This window comes from Canis lupus, chromosome 1, assembly GCF_011100685.1.
Source record: "Canis lupus familiaris isolate Mischka breed German Shepherd chromosome 1, alternate assembly UU_Cfam_GSD_1.0, whole genome shotgun sequence".
Classification (NCBI taxonomy): domain Eukaryota; kingdom Metazoa; phylum Chordata; class Mammalia; order Carnivora; family Canidae; genus Canis; species Canis lupus.
In genome coordinates, this window is record NC_049222.1 from 57488733 (window position 1) to 57502828 (window position 14096).

Sequence of the window (14096 nt, forward strand, 5' to 3'; positions counted from 1 at the left end):
TAAGGGAGAGAAATTAGAGGTGAATTGGATTTACACATAGATTTATATAAAATTCTCTTTATGGGTAAGCTTTTCCTTAATTTGTTCCTCTAGATTCCATTCAGCAGTATCCTTGGTGGCATGATTTAAAAGATGCTAACTAGGCATCTCTTCAAAATTGCTCCACCAAAGCCTGAGATTAATTTGCAATTATTTCTGGGTAAATTTGTTTTGAGAGGAACACACTTCTGTGGGTTAAATTCTGCTTTAAATAGACATACTACTGAGAGAAATAGCATATGATCTGTCATTAATACTCAGAACAAAATGGAAGCAGAAGGTACAGGATAGGTTGGCCTTGAGGAAACTAGAAACAGATTGTTCTTCTAGTCTTGCTCTTCAAAATGTCGTGGTCAGACCATCCGCATCATGAGGGAGTTTGTTAGCAATGCAGAATCAGACCCCATCCCAGATCTGTTGAATCAAATCTTCAGTTTGACAGGATCTTAGGTGATTCCTACACAACTGAAATTTCAGAAGCTCTAGAGCCATGGTTCTCAAACTTTCAGCTCATGTCAAAATCATCCAGAGGGCTTGTTAACATGGAGACTGCTGGGACCAAGGTGTCTGATTTAGTAGGGCTGGGGTGAGGCAAGAGAATATGCAATTTGTAATCAAGTTCTCAGGTGATGCTCATGCTGTTGGTCTGGAGATCACACCTTGAGAAATGCTCTAAAGCACAAAGCAGGCCATGCTGGGGAGGCTAGAAGAGATTCAGAATCTTGGGTCCCACTGGAGAGTTACCTAATTAGACACCTTTGTTATGTTGTTATCAACCTGTCTGGGAACATGGGGTGCCTTTCCATTTATTTTCCATTTCTTCAAGGCTACCTTTTGTCCTTTAGAAATATTTTAAATTTTTCCTCACACAAGTTTTATTAAGTTTCCTGTATTTGTAGGCATTCTTCTTTTCTGCTATAGTCAATTGTTTTTTTTTTCCCATGATATCTTCTAAGTCGTGATTAGTCAAGTGCATGAAAAAACTATTTCTTTATGCATATTATTATTTTATTCTTTGTAGAGCTCTTCAGAATTAGAAAATAACCATTTCGCTACCCCTAATGACATAATGGATCTACACAATAAATAATGAATTCTAAACTACGAGAGGAAAGCATGGTGGGATGAGGACTGTGCCACTTGAAGCCACTCATCTTCCTTAGTATCTCTAAAAATGGGACAGCCAGATATTCTTGCACAGTGCAAGAATAAGTACACAGTATCACCTGTCAAGTACTGCTTCCTAAAGAATTAAATCTGAATCTAATCAAGGATTTAGACCCAATTACTACCTCGCAGGAAATAGAGGTCAAAGAAAACAAGTTAATGAGGAAGCAACCAAGTAAATCAACAATACAGGACATTCTCTTTGACACATGACCCAGTTTTCTACAGACCAATGACATGAAAAAAGGACAAAAAAAGAGACAAGAGACTTAACTACCAAAAACAATATATGAATCTTATTGTAACCTGTTTCAAACAGCCAACTATAACAGAATATCTTTGCGATATTTAGGGAAATATTCACAAATGAGTATTAAGTGGGTATTAGATGACTTCAGGGAATTATTTATAATAATATTATAAGCTAAACACATGTATATAAAATATATACCATGTTATGTATAATAATAGCATGGTGGTTTATAGCTTTTAAAAAGTCCTTATCAGTTACAGATGCATGTTGAAATGTTTCTGTGTAAATTAGCATTTATGTTTAGAATTTTTTTTTTTTTTTTTTTTTTTAGAATTTTCTTTAAAATATTCCAGCACAGGGGCACCTGGGTGGCTGGGTCAGTTAAGCGTCTGCCTTCAGCTCAGGTCATGATCCCAGGGTCCTGGGATCGAGTCCTCAGTTGGGCTCCTTCCTCAGTGGGGAGCCTGCTTCTACCTTGCTCCCTCCACCATCACCCTGCTTGTGATCTCTCTCTCTCTGTCTCTCAAATAAATAAATAAAATCTTTAAAAAAATAAAATATTTCAGCACAAAAAAGGAGGGTAGCTAAAAGATGAAACAAGATTGGCAAAAGATTGATACTTACTGAACCTGGATAGATGGTACATGGGATTTATAATACATTCTCTTTAAATTTGTGTATGCTTGAAATTTTTCACAATAGTTATGCAATGAAATAAATTATGCTCACCTCAGTTTTCTACTGAAGTGTTGCCAATCAGCTCCTGCTTGCCTGGATTGTACTCTCTAGGATCATCCTCAGAAAAGGTTCTCAGGGAATATTATTCCCTGAATTCTTAGATATTCAAATGTTGGCCTGTTCTCTACTTGAAGGACCGCTTAGCTGGCTCACACTTTTTCAACTTGGGTGTATGTTAAGTGTTACTCTGTTTTCTTTTGTTACTGAATGTTGCTGAGGAAAAATTCAATGTCACCCTGATTTCCTAACATGATGTTTTTGTCTATATTTTCACATCTTGTTTTTTTTAATTTTATTTAGTTGAGAGAGTGTGAAAGAGCATGAGGTGGGGGGAGGGGCAGAGGAAGGGAGAAGCTCACCTCCTGCTGAGCAGGGACCCTGAGATCATGACCTGAGCCAAAGGCAGACGCTTCACCACCGAGCCACCCAGGTGCCCTGTATTTTCACATCTTTAAAGTCCAATAATGCTACTAGATATGCCTTCAGAGAGGTTTTCCCTGCTCCAAGCTACACTCTTTCATTATGGAGAAACATTTTCTTCTGTTTCAAGAAAGTGGGCCTGTGAATTTCCTCGTATTCTCCTTGTTACATTACATGATTTTCAAGAAATGTTATGGTTTGGGATTCAGAACCTTTTTTTTTTTTTTTAATTTTTTATTTATTTATGGTAGTCACAGAGAGAGAGAGAGAGAGAGAGAGGCAGAGACACAGGCAGAGGGAGAAGCAGGCTCCATGCACCGGGAGCCCGACGTGGGATTCAATCCCGGGTCTCCAGGATCGCGCCCTGGGCCAAAGGCAGGCGCCAAACCGCTGCGCCACCCAGGGATCCCGGGATTCAGAACCTTTAAACCACTGCTATACTTTTATTGGAATTCCATTAATTGAATAATAATTTTTAAAAATGAAGTTAATCTTGTGGTCTGGATTCTCATTTCATCTATTCCTACCCTCTCCTTTCTCTCCACCTGTCCATGTGACCAGAATACAGTCAATCCTTGATTTTTTTGACATGTGTAGCCCCAGACCTATGAGGTAAACAGCAAGGAACAGGGGATCCACACACTTATGTGGCAGCTGCAAAGATGAAGATCTTTGTGTGGTTGCTGTCTTGATTCTCAAATATTTTTCTCAATCCCATCATTGCCCAGCGTTCCCCAGGGAGCCTAGCAGCCCCGCCTGAGGCACTGACATCAGGAAGGATCTGGTTCCAGTTCTAATCTAAACCTTAATGAAGCCCAAACTGTGTACTGGGACATAGTGAGGTTTTAAGAGAGACAGGAGGACAAGCTGAGCTACTGAGGCTGGAGCCTGAGCATGGAGGGAAGCCCCAGAAAGGGGTCTCCAAGCAAGACAAGTGCCAGAACTTTAAACTTATACCTGTTCGAGTAAGATTTTGATCAAGAGCATTGATTTTAATCCCTTCTGGGATTGGAACATATTTATTACAAATATAAAATGTCCTATTTGAGTCTGGAAGGAAATCTGCTCTTAGGCAGCTTCAAATAATATTTTCTTTTTTCTTTTTTTTTTTTTTACAAGATTTTATTTACTTGAGAGAGCACACAAGGAGGGGGAGAGGGGCAGAGGGAGAAGGAGAAGCAGACTCCCTGCAGAGTGGGGGGCTCAATCCCAGGACTCTGAAGTCATGACCTGAGCCCAAGGGCGAAGGCAGATGCTTAACCAACTGAGCCACCCAGGTGCCCCTCAAATAAAATTTTCTATGTTCAGTTGGTTAAAGCTGAGTTATGCAGAAAGAACACTTGAGCTCTGAGATCACATTCTAAATTTTGCTCTTCCACTAAGGAGGGAAGACTGAATTAATGTTTATTGACAACTTATCATGTGATAGATACTTTACGTGTAATTTATATTAAAAATTTCCCAAGCGTCCTGGGGAGACGGTATTATTGTTTCTATTTTTATGAATAACACCGAAGTTTAAAAAGGTCAAGGTTAAGCCTAAGAGAATAGAGCCTAAATTTGGACCTGGATTTGTCCGATCTTTTAACTTCCACCACAGAAATGTTGTCTCGTGTTGGCGTATTACTGAGTCATTCTGCTTAAGAAAAAAACCTCAAGAGGCGCCTGGGCGACACAGTAGGTTGAGCATCTGACTCTTGGTTTTAGGTCAGGTCATGATTTCGTGGTTGTGGGATCAAGCCCCACATTGGAATCTGTGCTCAAAGCGGAGTGGGCTTCAGATTCTTTCTCACTTTCCCCACCACTCCTCCCTGCTAGAGCACACACACTCTCTCTCAAATGAATAAATAAAATCCTAAAAAAAAAAAAAAAAGAATACCTCAAAATGTATTACATCTTTGGACAGAGTACGTAACTCATAAAACAGTTATTAGTTGCACTGTAAGAACATTTTATTCCTAGATTGTAACATGAACGGATTTGCGTTTGCATAAACAATGATTGCTGATGGTATCAACAGAACAAGATTCTTTCTCCCAGGGTTTTGGGGGGTTTTTTTGTATTTGAATAATGGGAGGAAACATGAGGGATAGTAATCAGTGCTTAAAAAAAGCTTACTTCCTTAAACATCTGGCTAATTATAAGTGGGTCTTACTGACTCTGCATAGGAAATAAGCTGTTAATAAAAATATACAGTCACAAACCAGTGTTTGATCAATTTCAATCTTCTTTGGAGTGAATGTCCTAGAAGACCCAGTTTCTCTTCCTACCTCTTCCCCATGAGATAAGCTAGTCATCCCAACCGCTGGTGGGGTGGCCTTTGTTTCAATCAAGACTATCTACTTTTTTCCCAATGACATTTTATTTTATTGGAAACACTTAGAAGAGATCGAATGAGAGGTAACTCTGGAAGAATTGGGGGTGAGGGCCTGGAGGAGTGGCAGCCCTCACATACCTCCTTGCATTTACAGCAATCACCCTAGAGCACTCACCAAGGGACACAGTTGGCATACTTTTGCTTTAAAGCAGAGAAAGCCCATGCAAATCACTTGGGGAGCATTTTGAAAGTCCTGATGCCTGGGTCTTATTTCCAGAGACCATCACTCAATTGGTCAAAAGTAGGGAGGGTCTGGGCATCTGGAATTTTTTTTTTTTTTTTTTTGTTTAAAGCTCTAGGTGATTCTATGAAGCAGTAAAAATGGAGAACCATTACTCTGGAGCATCACTGAGAGGTCAGGGCAAGTCTGAACAAAATCTTACTTCTGACATGAATTAAGAACACTGAGCTAGGGGATCCCTGGGTGGCTAAGCGGTTTAGTGCCTGCCTTTGGCCCAGGACATGATCCTGGAGTCCCAGGATCGAGTCCCACGTTGGGCTTCTGCGTGGAGCCTGCTTCTCCCTCTGCCTGTGTCTCTGCCTCTCTCTCTCTCTCTCTCTCTCTGTGTGTGTGTGTGTGTCTCATGAATAAATAAACAAAATCTTAAAAAAAAAAAAAAAAAAGAACACTGAGCAAGGAGGCTCCCAAGTGTGGCTGTCTTCCAGATAAGTCTCTGAATCATCAGGCCCAGACAGACCTTGTTCAGCCCTTGGGGTTTGGTTCCCCAGAGTATTCCCTTGGCCATTTTCATTTCCTGGGAAGGAATTTCACTGTAAATAGTTACAGGGACAAAATGCTCCTATTTTCAATCTGCATACTTCAGTTTGTTTCCTAAGTCAGGCTCTTATGAATCTCATCCAAAAGAGTTAAGAAATAGGACTAAAAAGGAGACTCTCTAACGCAAAGTTAGGACAGCCGAGGTTTTCATGTGCTGAGATATCTGGCACATTGAAGACTTTCCCCTGGAGCACCTTTGGTAACAGTGCCAAGGAGATGAGGTGCCTAGATTTAAAGCCAGATTTCCTATAAGACCTGATCATACACAGAACTGGAAGATGGACATTCGTCGGTAAGAGGGGATAACTTGCAGAATTTGCTGACAGCTGAGCCTTAAGAAACACTTCTCTGCAACTAAAGGAAAAACACTACTACTCAAGCGTCGTCGTAATAAAGGCTTAGGGGTAATCCTTCGCCCAGGTGCCCTGCTTTCCTGTTGGAACTCGGCCGTGGCTAATTGATGTGGTCTGCTAGGTTAGGCCCAGGCCGTCCACAGGATCCACAGACTCTGTGGCTCTGCACACAGGCTCTTCCACAAAAGAAAACTTCCTACGCCTTTCTTCTTTCACCCCTCCCAGAGGTACAAAGGGGAATAGACCAAGTGAGTGGGTGTTTATGTAAGGCAGTTCTTGGCTACTCAGACAGGGGAGTTAGGCCCAAACGTTTCTATTTCTTTAAACAAGCTTCTGATTTTTAATAAGGTACCTGTTATATTTCTGGCCCAAATGGGAAGATTTCTCAAAATATTCGACGGGTTCCTTTTGCTGTTAATATTCATTTGTTTAAATACTGAGGATTTTATGACTATAAAGGGTTTTTCTTTTCATTTAATTTTTTCCACTCCCTTCTTCCCTGCTCAAAAATGTTACTAAGTAAGAAAATGGCCTGACATTCAGTTGGCTGTGAGGCCAGCCTTCTCTGGAATGCTGTGTGGTGCAGTGCTGTGACTTCCATGGAATTCAACCCCTGTTTATCAAGGGCTCCCACTTATTTTAATATCATCTGTTGGAAAAAGTGGAAAAAGGAAAGCAATTGAATAGGTCCCTAACACTACAGTGTGAGTTAGCCTTTGAAAAATGGTGATTAATAGCAAAAACAAAAACCAAAACAAAACAAAAACCAAAAAAACCAACCTTGTTTAGGCTTAATCTGATTAGCTTCCACTGTTGGGGGAGGGATGGAAGGAAGTGTAACCCTAGAACAGCATGGAGGGCGAGGGTGAGGTCCCCTCCAGTGCCCTCTCCCATGGATCCAGCCCCACCTGCTCCTCACCGGGAACAGCGCTCTGTGACCTGGTCTCCAGTTACACCCTGTCGCCTGTGAACATTCACACTCTACTTCTGTCCAGACCCGTTACTCGTTTCCCCCTAGACTCTGAGGACCCTGTGTTCTAATACCTCAGTTTCTGACTTCAATCTTCTGGGTGGGGGTGGGAGGCACATACAATAATGGCCACATTCTCAAACATCTATTTACAGAGTATTCTAGTATCAAACAATGGCAAGACACCAACGTATTTTAGGATGGTGGCGGGGAAGGGGGAATCTTTGAATTGACAGTCATGACTGTTGGCTGTCTGATGTAGGTGAAGTAAGTGGTAGCCACCCTGCACCCTCTCCCCAATCTTCACCTTGAATTATCCAGATTGCCTAGAGATTATCTTGAGTACAGCACTGAGCTGCCCAAGGTGGAGCAGATCTGATCTGAGGGGAAGTTTCCCTCCATTAGTATCTGTGTGGGGAGCCCAGAGCCTCCTCTCTGTATCCTGGAAGCAAGGAGGCTGGATCAGGGCATATCATCTGGTCATGTTGACAGCAGAGCAGGGGCAGTGAGGTGCTCCCAGCCGTGATGAGATGAGTCACCTTTTGAGAGGATCATCAGCAAAGACCAGACCTCAACCATCAATGGGAGATTTTAACAAAGGGCAGAGGTTGCCCAGTAATAAAAGGGCTCCAGGTTTCCCTCTATCCTATGCCATTCAGTCTATCCCTTTAGTATGTTGTGTATAAGAAGGAGAGTGTATGTGTGGGTGCGAGGATGCGGGGAAGACAGGGGAAGTGGGGGTGGGTGGGAACAGAGGCAACTTCAAAATTGATATTTAAATTTTTTCCCTGGTTAAAAAACATTCAAAGGACAGAAAAAAGTCTCCTGATTGTGTGCACAGAACTAGGATGTTGACACAATTAGAATGTTGTGCATTGTACTGGGAGCAGTACACTTAGGTTTACACCCAGAATTGTGAAATATGATGCCTTTTAGGAAAAGTATTCCTTTTAAACATGTACAATGCTTAGAAAATGAAGGAAGCCGGGGCACCTGGGTAGCTCAGTTGGTTAAACGTCTGCTTTCCCATCAGGTCATGATCCCAAGGTCCTGGGATTGGGCTCTCTGGTCAGCTTTCCCACTCCCTGTCTCCGGTCATCACCTTCTTGTGCCCTCTCTCTCTTTCTCTTTCTCCCTCTGACAAATAAATAAATACAATCTTAAAAAAAATAAAAATTTAAAAAAGAAAATGAAAGAAGCCAAATATAATCAGAAGAAAAAGGAAGGAGGAGCACCTGGGTAGCTCAACTGCTTAAGCATCTGAATCCTGATTTTGGCTCAGGTCATGATCCCATCAGGGTCGTGAGACCAAGCCCCACAGAGGGCTCCAGGCTAAGTGGGGAGTCTGCTTGAGATTTTCTCTCTCCCTCTGCCCCCCCACATGCATACTCTCTCTCTCTCTCTCTCTAAAATAACTAATAAATAAATCTTTTTAAAAATTGTAAAGGAAGGAAAGTAAAATACAGAAGCATAAGGAACCAAACCTGTTTTGTTTTGCTATGTTTTTAAGAGAAAGAAGACACCTAAGATACTCTGATGTCTCTGTCTTGAATGGCCTGGTTCAAGTTCATTTCACTTGGGCAGTTTTCCTATTCACATAAAAAAATCAGGTCATCTCTGGTAATGTTCTCTAAAGAAAAAAAAAAAAAAAACAGAATGCCAAGAGAAAGGACTGAAAAAGATTTAGAAAAAGAAACAAAAGCAAAAAGCCCATGGGATTAGAGGATCAGAACAAACTTCTATGATTGGTTCCTTTATAAGAAATTCAAAAGAAAACCTAATACTGTCTGTTGCAGCACAGCATCATTTTTCTCAGAAGAAATCTGGCTATCTCCCTTGGACGAAGCAGCCCTCTAAGTTTACTGTTCTAAGAAATGTCTGCCCCACTCTTGGCTAATGGTCTAAAATATTTATTTACGGGCAGCCCCGGTGGCTCAGCAGTTTAGTGCCGCCTTCAGCCCAGGGTGTGATCCTGGAGACCCGGGATTGAGTCCCACATAGGGCTCCCTGCATGGAGCCTGCTTCTGCCTCTGCCTGTGTCTCTGCCTCTTTCTCTCTGTGTCTCACATGAATAAATAAATAAAGTCTTTAAAAATAAATAAATAAAATATTTATTTACAACAAATAATGTGATTTGGCTTAAATTGCTTCCCAGAGGAAGTATTTTAAGTTTTCTTACTTGATTATTACCTGCAAAACATATAACAAGGACAATTCTATTTCAAAACCTTATACTTCACATGCTACATGGAGCCTGCCACACTCTTCTATATGGGAATTCTAGCCTCTGGAACAATGGAAAATTCCAACATTAGTAAGACAAATATGAGCAGAGGGTTCACAGGTAAAGAAGACTCATAAATAAATGTTGCTAATCTCCAGACAGGAAGAGCAAGGTCTTTACCAATTGCTTTGCTCCATTTTGAGAAATTTCAGGATGTTTTCATACCCAAATCCCCTTCCTGGGGGGGCTCCCTATGATGGCCAGGCTCTGTGACTCATTCTACTTCCATTCTGGCCATAGGTAATGGACTAGAAGGGCATCTGAGAGCTGGGGCAGTCTGCCCACAGTTTGATACAGGCTGGAAGATGCGTGGATGGAAGCTCTACCCACAGAGGGCAAGTGATCTACCCCACAGATTAGGGGCTTTTTCTGGAACTTTGATTATAAGACACAGAGAGTCACAGAAAACAAAAGACACCCAGAGAGAAGGGAGTAAAGGAGAGTAAGCAAATGTCCTGAGGCAGAGAGTCTGACACGGGTGGAGAAAATAAAGAATAGAAAGATGTCAGAAGGTAACTGCAAGAGCAAAAGAGGCAGAGAATAGTTGAGTCACCAAAATGACAAGGACTGAAGCAAGGAGCCACAGACGCCTACATGACACGGTAGATGGGGGATTTCCTGATTTCTGCTCTGCCATGAGGCCTATCTGTTGTGTCCCAGAACATCCTTACAATCAACCACTATGACCCAACATAACCCACCAACCAGTGGCATAAAGGAATCTATCCAACACAATTCGGCTCCATGATGAAGTTCAGGATACATTTCAAATATTTTCCATAATTAATGGAAATGATTTATTTAAATGATCAATTTTATCTTTAATTAGCTTCTCTTAATAATGAAATCTTAACCACAAACAGGTTTGGAAAGTATGAAAAACACTTTTGTACAACTAAGGAGATGCTTTTTTAGCTCTTAGACTAGAGAAAGGTATAACTGTATTTTCTATCTGCTCTTAGAATAAACTGGAAGTGATAGATGCCTGTTGAGTCAGTTAAGTGAAATTTAATATCTAATGATTTGATTACCTATTTATTTATTTTCAAAGATTTTATTTATTTATTCATGAGAGATGCAAAGAGAGACAGAGAGAGGGGGGCAGAGACACAGGCAGAGGGAGAAGCAGGCTCCATGCAGGGAGCCCCATGTGGGACTCCATCCTGGGACTCCAGGATCACACCCTGGGCGGAAGGGAGGTGCTCAACCGCTGAGCCACTCAGGGATCCTCCTTGCACTTTGTGATCACAGTTGACCTCAATGTAGCAAGACCGAATATCTCTCTTCTCCTGAAACATGCTACACTCATAAATAGTGGCAAAAAAGCCCCGAAATGTTTCCATAAAATTACCAAGTTGAGTTCACTGTCCATTATTTAACAAGAATCAGCCCTTTTCCTGTCCAGGATCCCATTGCAGTTCAAATCGTGTTATTGCAGATCGGCCGTCGTGAGCCACCACACTTTTGGAGCACTGGATTTTCAATGCAGTAAATATCGCTGGAAATAAAAGAGCTTTTACAGCTGGTGGGAGCCAGGGAGGGAGGGGGAGGCTTTAATTTGGAGATGAGTGTGGACCACTGCCCTCTCCTGGACAGAAGAGGAGGAGCAACAGTGTGCCCTTGAATGAAAAGATCTGCAAATATTTTCCAAATTCACTTCGACAGTTTCTAACGAACATCTACCATGTACTGCTTTGCCATGACACTGTGGGCCAAACCCCAAGAATGTCTGAAATTATCCCTCCCTTTGAAAAGCTTACCAGATGGGATGGGGCAATGAGATTTCCCAGAAATGAAAGATAATCTCACTGCAGCATCAACTCAAAGCAACTCAAGAAAACCCTGTATTAATTTCCATTCTTTGCACAATGCTTTGGCGGTAGTTAGATGGAGGACAGAAATATACGCCAAAAAAGCCGGTCAACAGGAAATTCTTGGGAGATCAGCGGGCACAAAACCCAGTAAAATTACATTTCACAGACTGAGATATTAAGCTAAAATGCAGACTCATGTTGCTCTTTTTTCCCAATAAAAAATGTTCTCAGTAAGGGTAATCGTGGGTTCCCTTACGTTCCTGAAGTCGCTCTGTCATTTTTGCTTACTCACTGTGACTGCAGCTCCTGCCTCCTACAAAGAAAATTTAAGTTTCACCCTTTGGCACATTTCAGAAAATGGACCTGGTCCATTTAAAGCTCATGAGACCCTAACACAGATGGTAAGTCTGAGTCCCAGACTTACCTTTCACTAAGTGGCGGCTTAAGCACCAATCTACCATTACACCACGCACCTCACTTCTTTGGACTTCTTGGGAAGAGCTCACCAGTCGTGTTTGGGGTTTTTGGCCAGTAAGGTCACTTAATGGCACTTTGAACAGTAATGAAATAGAGAGAGTCGATTTAATAGTCATGGGAGAAAGAACAGATTTGGTCATAGAGAAATTCATTAAGAGGCAGTAGCTGTATTTAATAAATGTCAGCGTTTAACAGAAAGTTTTTATTTCAGAAGTTTGCATACTGAAAATGGTGCTCTTCAGCCTGTTTTGCATCTTCATTTGCAAGAAGTTGACACCACCCTGCTAAGAGAAGAATGCAGCTTCCTTTATCACATCTCTCTTCCCCCCAGCCAGCCTGAGTTACCCTGAGAGGTGAGAGTAGTTCCTGTGTGAGCCAGCAGTTTGGATAGGGCCAAACGCGAGCCCACTCGATGTTAAAATAAATAAATAAATAAAATTAAAAGCCACAGAAATGTATAAATGTATGTGACAATCACACTGACTCATGCCTTCTGTGCCAGTTGTCAGATGATGCCTCTCGGCTTCGTTGCATTGCTTGTGATGCTGAAGGTAGATGTTGCAAATATTTCTCCTTTGCCAAGTAGACAGACAGGAGGACGGACATCTCTTCCTGGCTCTGGGATACCTTGTCTGCTGGAAATGGTGACTGGTGGTACATGGGACCCCCAATGGCTCTCCCTTCTGAGCTCCCGCTCCCTTCCCATGGGTTCCTCACTGCCAGCTTCAGCACACTTAGACCTCGGTGGGGGTGTTCTGTTTACCAGTTTTGATCCATAATTGCCTACCCACATATCTCAACCTGACAACCCAAAGGCCTCTTCCAGCATCCATGAGCTGTAATCACATGCCTCCAAAGACATTTGAAACCCAGCCTTGGGAAGATGATCCCTCTTCAAAATGTGGTTCTGGATTGGGTAGTTTCTCTCAGCACTAGGGTATTCTTCAGCATTTTTTCCCTTTCTTAGAAGATAATTCCATATAAATAGTTAATAATGCTTTATATTAATTCTTCTTGATTGAAATGATTGTATGGTTTCTGTCTCTTGATGGGGCCTCACTGACCCACCTTCCAAGCAAGCCATGACACACCCCTCTGAAAATGTCTAATAAAGTCAGATTTGGATGTCCTTGTAGAAGCATAAAATTTGTGCTTCTGAGTACAAATTGGTATTGGAGATTGCAATTCTATGGCTATTGCAGATGCCACCATCCTGAAATGACTCAGGAGCTTTATGCTTGAAAATATTTGAATTACTTGTATCTGTTCATCCATGGTAGTTTTGTGCATTCATATCAGAAGCAAGGTAAGAGAAATAAGACCGGTATGATTTACTGGAATCTTTCTGTGTAGTCTCAACTCTAATCTTAAATGGACCAATTTATTGAGTTAAAAATGATCATCCAGTTAAAAAAAAAAAAAACCTCTGCCATTCAAGTTCCTCTCTGGATTATATTCCTAAATCTTTTGCCCTCAAGTTCCTGCTTCTGACATTCACCATTAGGTTTCCTCCCTGCTTTAGGCATCCTTACTTATATTGCCCCCAATGAATACTTCCTTTCAATTATTCATTGATTTTACATCACTCACCAAAGAAAAAAAAATCATTACTCCTATTATTTAGTTAAGGTAAAATTTCAATTTATACTATTAAAAGGAAAAGATCTCATTTTTGCTTTCAGAATTTCCAGGGATAATATATTAAGGGACAGTTTTTTAACCTAAAGAACAGAATTTCAAGTCTTATAAGTCTTTTTATATTTTTTATATATCATATATTTTTTCTACAAATTTAATCTTTCTGTAACAACACTCCTGGTGTGATATTTATACTGAAAAATTATACATTCCTTCTATCCCTTATAATGACATCATGATGACATTGATCTAACAACAGTGGAAAGCTTTCCCAGCTTTGATGAGCAGAATTTGTGCTAAGGCGAGCAGTTGTAAACACCACCAGTAACGAGACATTATGGATGCTCCAAGGGAGGCCTAAGGAACTACACCCATCACACTCAGCTCTTTATGATTATAGTTCCATGTCCAGATTTTGCCTATGGAAAGCAAAGCCTGAAAATTGGAAAAACTACAGCTGAAACTACAGGTCCTACCTACAGATTGGGAAGCTGAGGTTCAGACAGGCTGCGTGACTCGCTCAGGGTCACACATTGGGAATGTGGCTAAGTAGGATGTGGACTCTTAATCTCCACTACATTAGATTTGGTTAGATTATCACTTTGCATCTGATGAGGGTCAGAGATTCTTGTGTTTAAATTAACTTTAAAAGGCAGTGTTATAATCTTTTATCAAGTCTAAACTTTACAATCATTTTGACTTCAAAAGATTAAGTTATCTCTAGCTTATCTTAATAATAAAGCATTTGTCGTGGATGTGTTTGGAAACAATGAAATATATTTTTATGT

At 41.1% G+C, this 14096-nt stretch overlaps 2 protein-coding genes across 9 annotated transcripts in view; one reads left to right on the forward strand and one right to left on the reverse strand.

Moving 5' to 3' along the window:
* The window catches only part of TRAPPC3L (trafficking protein particle complex 3 like), a 65074-nt gene that overhangs the window by 13894 nt on the left and 37084 nt on the right, over positions 1-14096 (reverse strand). The gene's annotated exons all lie outside the window — the stretch shown is intronic.
* The window catches only part of CALHM4 (calcium homeostasis modulator family member 4), a 55053-nt gene that overhangs the window by 12204 nt on the left and 28753 nt on the right, over positions 1-14096 (forward strand). For all 3 annotated transcript variants that reach the window (XM_038526617.1, XM_038526616.1, XM_038526618.1), the window contains exon 2: positions 11882-12023. The gene's annotated coding sequence lies outside the window, so the exon portion shown is untranslated. The remainder of the gene's footprint in view (positions 1-11881; positions 12024-14096) is intronic.